Source organism: Gossypium arboreum, chromosome 6, assembly GCF_025698485.1.
Source record: "Gossypium arboreum isolate Shixiya-1 chromosome 6, ASM2569848v2, whole genome shotgun sequence".
Lineage (NCBI taxonomy): Eukaryota > Viridiplantae > Streptophyta > Magnoliopsida > Malvales > Malvaceae > Gossypium > Gossypium arboreum.
Window position 1 is genome coordinate 83,154,361 of NC_069075.1, and position 9,883 is coordinate 83,164,243.

A 9,883-nucleotide genomic window follows, 5' to 3' on the forward strand; every position below is an offset into this window, starting at 1 on the left:
TAAGGTTCGAATTTAAATCCTCCCCTTGAGAGTGCAATGTGCATTATTATTACACCCAACCACTTGTTGATCTTATATTTTCTAATTCAAACACTAAGTGTATTGATACAATCCTGGTAACTTTGAAAGTGATGTTGTCATACATAAAAAATGTAACATCCCAAATTTTTAGTTTAAAGTTTGTAAAATTATTTCAAGATTGATTTTTTGGCTTAATGGTTAAAGGAAAGTAAGGAGATATTGAAATTCATTTAGAAACTCGAGTTTGAATCTCTTCCAGGGTAAATAAATTAATTTTGCTATTTTTGCTCCCACTCCCTTAGTGTGCCCTCCAAGCTAGTGTCTAACCTTAGGTTTAAATACAAATTTTTAACAACTTTTCACTTTTATTTTTCTTCCTTGTCGTCCTTTTCCTCTCCCTCTCTCATTCTTTCTCAATTTTTCTTCTTTCTTCTTCCTTCTGTCATCCCAAACATAATGTTTTTCACTATTGATGTGTCACCACTTTGCCCTATTATTTTGTTACCATTTTTTGAACCTTATTAATGTTATTTTTAATCACTAAATCAGCCCTTTGCTACCCTAAAGTCCTCATTTGTGCCACTTAAATCAACTTCTCATTTCTGCCACTAAACCTCTATTGTCGCCCATTCTTCTCCACTCATGGTGATGCCGGTTTGTTCCCTTTTCCATCTCTTTTCTTTTTTTGTTGTCGATTTTGTTGTTGTTTTTATAGCCATTTTACTGTTGTTTCCAACCTCTAAAAACCGTCATCTTTGCTATCAAAAATCCATTTTTGTGCCGCCTCAAATCAACCCTATTCTCGTTGCCATTTGTGGCGCCCCTTTGTATACCACTTATGGGTTGCTATATTTTATGTTTTGTCACTCATTTACATCAACGTTTTCTTCGATTCTCCTCTGTTTAAAGCAACCTTAAACCTTGTCAATTATGAGTGCATTCGATCTCACTCACCCTACATCTTAAATCTAATTAATGGGAAGCATAAGTACGGTTTGTTGCGAGTTATTATGTTGTGTTGTTTTTTTTTTTTATTATCAAGAAATGTTGTTTTGGCCGATTGTTCTAAGGCCTTTAATTGGTTATTGGAATAATGGAAATTTGCAAGTGTACACAATCACAACAAGTAATAAAGTGACAAGTAAATGTCGAATTGTTGTACCTACAGGGACTGTGTAAGAAAATATTTATGAAATGCAATTAAAAACACTTTGGTGAACGAAAATCGTTTGTTTTGAAAAAGGATTTAATAAAACTAGATTTTAACTAAGTTAACAAAGAAAACAAAAAGGTAAAAATTCCAACACACGATTTTTGCAAAACAAGTTTAATCAATATGATATAATTGTGTTAGATCAATTACATTTCTTAACTTAATATTACTAAAACAATGTTCATGTTGTTACGAACAAATTCACGACAACTTGGTAATTTTTTAACTATAGCACATACTGACTTACAAAATTAACTAATCTCTTGAACATATTACTATGCCAATTCAAATTATTAATTAATTTTAATAAGCAAGTAAAAGATTAAGTGAAGTAACAATATATTCCTACATTGAAACAATTTAATCACAATAATCTTACAAGTTATGCAAGGTTAATGTACCGTTTAATACTGTTGCTAATTTAACCCTCAGCTACCTTAGAAGATTAAACATGCATTGATTAAGTATTGTGTTAATAATTGCAATTTCAATACGATTAATAATTAATTCATTAGTTGACTTACAATTATAATGCATGTATAATATAATCATGGTTTTACTTAATTAAACAATTTACCAAGACCTATAACAACACAAACATGATTTTAATAACTTAAGTAAACGAAATGCAATCAACCTAACACGATTAAAGTTTAAGTCATGTTAATTAAATTTAGAATAACAACATAACAAATATTCATAGACATGTTCATAACAAAAACAAGGAAAGCTAAATGATGGGAAACTAGAATCAAATTCAGTGTTTATCCGAAGCCAGACTAGTTTGCTCCTGTAACACCCCTTACCCGTACCCGAGACCGAGGTAAGGTACGAGGCATTACCATACACAAACGGGACACTTTCAAAAAATGCAGGCTATAAAATTTTATTTCAATTTAAAATCGATCGAACAAAATCATATTATCCCCATTATGGACCTACGAGGTCCAAAACATACATTAAAAGTGATCTGGGACTAAGCCGGGAACTTTGGAAAACTTTCAGAAATTTCTAGGTTTAAGCCTCACACATCCGTGTGGAGGCAATGCACACGGCCTAAACATGCCTGTGTCATAGCCCGTGTCCAAAACCCCGGACATTCTGTTTATGATGTCATCATTCATCTAAGGGCACACAGCCAAGGCACACGCCCGTGTGCTAGGCCGTGTCCTTTACACAGTTGAGACACACGACCGTGTCTCTGCCCGTGTGTTTACTACCATGCAAACTGACCTAAAAATTTTAAATGCAGGGGACACACGGCTGAGCGACACGATCAAGAGGCTAGCCGTGTGTCACACACGGCCTAGACACATGCCCGTGTGTCTACCCGTGTGGACTAATTTAAAGGCTATTTTTCCAAGCCTTTAGTTACCCTTAAACATCCATTCACACTTACATATTCCTTAAACAACTAACACGACATAGGTGTGCCCTTAAAACCTTCTTGGCCAAGGTCATACATGTTACTACTTGTCTCATTTTATCCTGTGATAATATTACCCTCTCTGTGTTAGGGTTACCATTTCAACAATCACATATTTTTGTACTTGGCCTATTTTATAACTCATGTCCATTATGACCTAAACCATTTCCAAGTGATATGGCCACCTTTCACATATCTATTCATGGTATAACACAATAGGCATTCACATGAAACATTCAAGCATAACCATGCACATTTAGTAGGTTTACAACCTAAATCAGAATGAGCCATATCTCATGGCCATATACAAAATGAGTAAGCATATCATATAAGCCCTTACATTGGCTAGCCAAATGACACATATAACAAAATAACCAAAAATCCTATACATGCCATTATAACAAAATAAAAGTTTCTATATACCCAAAATAAGACAAGTTGATAGTGTTGACAAAGCTCCGACTGTCTTCCAACCTTCTCGAGTCCTCGAGCTCTGAAAAATAAGAGAAAAGAAAGAGGGGTAAGCATTTACATGCTTAGTAAGTCCGGATAACTGGAAAGTAAACTTACCGGTTAATTAGCATACAACTATATTAGGCAATAATTCCAACAAGTATGAAATAGTTTCCCTATCACATGAACTCAACCATCTAGTTAGCCTCATATCAATATATCATGTCATTAGTCTTAGATGAGCTCATCAACTCAATATTTCGATCCTTTATTTCTAATGTTAATCCCATTGAATTTCTCGAAAATCTCGATAGATAGCCCAATTACCGTCAAGTGATCGTCTTAAGTACGCACTCCCATAGTATCAACTCATAGAGCATTGTCGGGATTACCAGTCTAGACTAAATCTCTTTCAACGACAATTGCTCTCATAAACTTGGATCTAATTTGCCAGTCCAGGCTAAATTCAGTCCTCAATCGGATTACCAGTCTGGGCTAAATCCTTATTACACCCATATTCTTCGAGAGGCTCGATCACTCAAGGAACAGTCGTTCGGGCTAGATCCTTTCTACATTGAGATCAACGGATTATCCGTTCAGACTAAATCCTACTCTGCAACACATGCAAGATCTCAAGTCATGTAAGCCATAACTTAACCATTGGATTTCCCTTTTTATTTCAACCGGGACATTTATCATCTTTTCATTTGCATTAGCATGTCCCATGGATTATCATGCAATGAATATCTAATTATCATACATTCAAGAACATGAATTTTTAAGTATATTAAGAGTTTACTTCAGTTTATACGAACTTACCTGGTAGTCGTTTCAGATTCGTGTCTCGGTTATTTCGAAACCTTTCATTTTCCACGGTCGACCTCCGAAATTGGTTCATCGGGGACTATATTAATAAAATTAGACTATTAATACATTACTTTTTTCATTTTAGGATTAAAACTCATCCTAGGGAAAATTGACCATTTTGCCCCTAACCTTTCACACTTTTACAAATTAGTCTTAAGGCTTGTATAATGAAATGCATGTAATTCATTGGCTCACCAAGCCTATTCGAATGTTATTCGCACTTATAGAAGCTTATGTTTTTCCTTCATTCTTTATTTTTCTACCCATTTTCATAACTTTTACAATTTAGTCCTTTAAGCCATTTCCATGAAAAACCACTTAGTAAAAGTTGTCTACCATCCTGTAAACTCTCATATTACTTCATAAATCATCAAAACACAAACATATCATGCATGGGTAATTTTCTAAACATGAACCCTAGCATGAGATATGGGTAGAAATAGAAAGAGCATGTTACGAGGATCTCAAAAATATGAAGAACATTAAAAACGGGGCTAGGATTGACTTACTATCAAGCTTGAAATGTTGGAAAATCCTAGCTATGGAGACCCTTATAATTTCGGCAGCATGGAGAAGAAAATGAGCTGATTTTAGCTTGATTTTTCCCTTTTTATTTAGTTTATTACCAAATGACCAAAATGCCTTTCCTTACTAAACTTCCAAAATTTTCCATACATGCTCATTTTTGTCCAAAAACTTAGAAATTGGGTAAATTACTCTTTAAGGGCATCTAATTAATATTCCAAAGCAATTTCATACAAATTCCTTCTAGAACCCAAGTTTTGCAATTTATTCAAATTGGTCCCTAATTTCTAATTGGACACCTTGCACGTAAAATCTTCATGAAACTTTAACACATGCTTATTCTCATATCCTAAACCTTATAATGATCATAAAATAATTATTTTAACATCAGATTTGTGGCTCTGAAACCACTATTCTAACTAAGCCCTAATTCAGGATGTTACAACTCCTCTCCTTCTCCGCTCATTCTGTTAAGTACTTGAATGCTGCTACCCAAGGTGGTTGAAGGCTCTTTTCCAAGAGGGAAATCGACAATGGAAAATACGTAGAAAGGAAAAATAGTGACAACTTTATCGTAAAAGAATCTATAAAAAAATAAACTTCAATATATTTCTAATTAAATCACTCTCTTAACCCAATTCTAATTCCATTAAAATCATGATGACTTTACTGTAAAAGAATCTATGAGAAAATATATTTAATATTTTTGCATTCAACGGTTTACTATGACTAAATGATTTATTTCCATTTTTGAACTTCATTTAATTCGAAAAACATAAATCTATTTTTCAAGTCATTTTCATTTTGGAGAAAATCACATTCATTTCCAAATGATTCCATTTCTCCATTTTCTTTTTTGAGAAAAAAAATTATCATTTCCAAATGTTTCTCATTTCTCCATTTTCATCATTTTAGTTCATTTATGTTCATGTGATTCAACATGCAATTCATTTCTAGTTTCAATAAGCTAACGGAGGACCAATTGCACATATGCAATTGAGGCTCAAATGATTTATAATTAAATTCTAGCTTTTCGCCTATTATAACAAACTCATTTAGTCATTCATTTCACTATAGTATCATGACTAAGTTGTCCCCAACGACATACCATTGCGAATGCAACTCGATCAGTGCTCATCCAATGACCTTATTGTCATAAGTGTATTACCCTTATATGATATTTTTAATCTCTTTAGGATAATATTCATTCTCCCAATACGATCCTATTTTATCTCATGGTAACCATTACATCTTCATGAAAAGTTATTTACTATCAAATAGCAATCAAGTCATTCATCACAAACCCATGGCCACGTTTACTTTTCATCAACCATGTAATACAGTGAGATAATGACATTTACCCATGTCTCGGGCTATGAATTCCACTATTTTGAATGCTACATACTACAGAAGTCGTACACCCAACACAATAGTTTTCGGTTCCTTATCTATTTGAACTTAGGCTTTTACTTACTATAACACTCGGTTCCCAATTAACTCAGCAATTTGAAATAATTGGAGAACTAAATTGAAAGAGCTCGCAAGTTGACGACCTATATTGAAAGAAATGGGATGCTAGAAACCAAATTGGACATGGTTAGGATCCAATTCTAGTTTGATTGGAATAGAACCCGTCGGCTCCTTAGTGGGAGACATAATAATTCACTATAGACGATTCTCGTAAGGTGGTAATAGTGTGAAAACGGCTATAAATAGTTGGGACATGGCTTTTTAGGGATGATTTTCTTCTCAATTCTTTATTATTTTCTTTCATTCTTTATTGTTTTTGGTAGCTTGAAGAAGGAATAACCATTAAAGGTCCTACATGGAGTAGACTTTATAGGGATGGAGATGGAAAAGGAGGGAAACCAGCAAGCTGATAAGATTCTTAGCCTCTCTATGTATGTAAGAATAGGTAGATAAATTTATAGACTTTAGAACCATTTTGAGGGTTCTACATATATGGGGTTAAGTTGAGAATATTGAGTTTAATTCATAATTTTGGTTGAAATGCTTAGGTACAAGGATAATGGAAGCTCTGGAATTCGAAAAAACTAAGTTATGGAAATGATAAACCATCAAATGAGTTCTAGACTCCATACATGCTATTTTGATCTATGTTGTTTGATTATGACATGTTTACATAAACATGATTATTCATATATACATGATAGGAATCATGAAATGGTTATAGTATAGCATGTACATGCTTTGTATGAAAACTGTGGAAAAAACCTCTATGGAATAGATGAAGTTAGAAAAAGAAATAGGGAGTGATCTTGTTAGATACCGTATTGGACGAAGCTCTAGGCTTTGCGGAAGGAACATTGCCGTGTTCAAGCATCAATGTTAGGTGGTTTAATGGACATAATGAGAGGAGGATTTGAAAAATGAAATCATGGAAAGGTATTTACCGCGATGGAGGTATCAACTAGTCCTTCAGGGCGATACCGTGATGATGGTATATGGTGTAAGACCATAGATGAAAGACGCTATGACAGTCTAATATGCGGTACGTAATGTAAGACCATGGATGAAAGATGCCATGGTAACATAGTGTAAGTATAAAATATATGGTGTAAGGTTATAGATGAAAGATGCTATGATAGTCAGGTATAATGAGTAAGACCATGGATGAAAGACTTTACGTCATCATATGATAGTACATTAAGATGGAAAATTGATGTAAGACCATGGATGAAAGACTCCATGGTATCTACAGAGATAGTCCGCTGGGACAGTAAATACAAAACAAAGATAGTCTGCTGGGAAAGTAAACATAGATAAAGTCCACCGAGATAGTAAACACGGGTTAAGTCCACTAGAACAGTAAACATAAAACAAAGATAGTCTGCTAGAATAATAAACATAAATAAAGTCCGCCAGGACAGTAAATATGAGTTAAGTCTGTCGGGAGAGTAAATACAGAGTAAGCCTGTTGGACGTGAGAAATGAGGTGATAAGGGTATAAGACCATAGCTTGGCTATGACAACCCATAGAGTCCGCAAGGAGACAGACGTGGAAAGTCCGTTGGGACCTCAAGTGAGAGATTCAATGTCAGTGCATCAAGTATGAGAAACCACACATATGGAAAAAGAGTTAAAAGAAAGCGTATTATGGCAAGCGAATCATATGGATTCCGCTAAAAATGATTAAAGCAGTAAGGATAGTTCTGAAAGCCAACTAGGTATGGGCAAAGACCCAATAAGAATTAGAGGGAAATAGGCAACACGAGAGTTAACCTAACTATGGGAAAGTAAGAAAATAAAAGTATTCAAGGATCTCAAGAAAAGATCTGTCATGAAGAACCACCAAGGGTAGCTTAAAAGAGTTGTGCACAAGAGGCAGATCTGATGGAAGGGATGAAAATTTCACTCTTAGGATAAGGATTTTGTCATGAGTGCAGTGCGTTTGTCAAGACTATTCCTCTTTGAGGATAGTCCTTTACGAAAACATGCCGTGAAGCTAGTTCCGAAGGGAGAACTTACGTAAGAGGGGAAGTAGACTCGTTTAATCTGATGAGCAATGGCCTGCTAGGATGATAAGTTAGCTATTCATCACATGGGACAAATGAGGTTCCAAATTAGTCTCGTGCATAAAGAGGATTACTGGAAGTAATTCAACCATTGATACTAAAAAGATGGAACGAGAATGGGTTCACTAGAGTAGCGAAGTCCACTACAAGACAACATAATACAAAAATGTCAATGAGTCCTTTGGGACTAGAATATGGAAAGAAAGAGACTGTCGAGAACTGGTCCTACCATGGAATTCCATCAATGAAGGATGTCCTAAGAACCCTTGGGTGGAAAAGATGAGAAAGCTACTAGAGTGGTACATGAAGGTAAACGGGCATACAACCAAGTAAGTTAGAGAACATCAAATACCTTGTATGCCGACTGTGTGAGAGTAAGGAAATATAAATAGAAAGGATAGGATTCACTGATATGGTAATGTATCTAAGTTATGGTCAAGAGGAGAGTCTAACTAGAGGAAGGTCTTATAATGATCTGGTAGCTCAGAGGTGTTATAGCCAATTTTGGCCTGGCCAACAAGAAATAAAAACCCAAATTAATTCCAAAATATAAAAGTCCCAAAACAAAGTCCATTTTACAAAAAAAAGAAGAAAAGAAAAAACAGCAGGCCCAATTTCCTTCAGCCACCAACCTTCTCACGCGCGCCACCACTGCTCGGGGCACCAATCACCGGTCTTCCACGCCTCTGACACTCCCATGACCTGCAAACATTTGGAAAAGAGGAAAATGGCAGCAAGAAGCACAAGCGATGTGAGAGAATAAAATAATAATATGTTAATATGGGAATCGGCTATAAAGCAGAAATGAAACTGATTGTAACGGGGGGAAGAATCGAATGTAAAAGGGGGACTTTTGAAAGAGAGAAAAATCAAAAAGAAAGGGTTATGAACACAGAGATTAATCAAAGAAACATTTTCAAAAGGTTTCATTTTTTTTCATTTCCTATCTTTATCATTTATTTTATGTATTTATTTCGAATCTATATACAAATATATAAAAAGGGAAGATTTTTACCCGTATTTGGCGTTGGTACCCTGGGCATACGCTTTTCTAGTCCGAAAGCCGGCGGATCTCTAGAGATCCGGTTAAAACTTCGACGGAGGAAGCCAAAGGTTGAAGAATCTTTTTGGTTTTAAGAAGTTTGGGGTTTAGTTTTTGGTTTTTCAAGTCCTAAATCTTGTTTACGTGAAAAGAGGGTTCAACGGGGGAAGTTTTGAACTCTCCGACCACCGCGTACGGTGGCGCCGTCGCCGGTGGTCGGCGGTCAGCATGACGGCCGGTAACCGGAGCCCATGGCCGGACATGGGGCTGAAAGAGAAGGGAAGGGTGATTTTTTTTTTTTTTGGAAGAAGGAGTTTTGTAAACTAAATGATGAACCTACAGATTGAAAAGGAAGGAAATTTTTTGTTTTAAATCATTCCAAATGACGTCGTTTGGGAGGGTGGGGTCTGTGCACTTTCCCTAAAAGGGAAATTTATGCGTTTAGTCCTCCTCTCTCGCAACCTCGTTCAATTAACCCCCATTTTCTATCTTCTTTTGTTTTTTTAAATTTGGCCCTCAGATCTTGTTTGGTTTTCGTTTTGATCCCTAATTAACTATCCAATATTTATACTTTTATACCCCAATTGTAATTTGTTTTGGAAATATCCTAAATCTATTTAATTCATTTATTAACCTTTTAATGTTTCATTTATATGTTATGTCAAACATTTTATATGTTGTTTATTTACATCTATTCTAACTTAATTTAATGTACTATTTATTCAAATTCTTATTATTTATTTTAACTAACTTTATGTATATATGTCACTTTAATCTATTTTATATGTATTATTTATTTC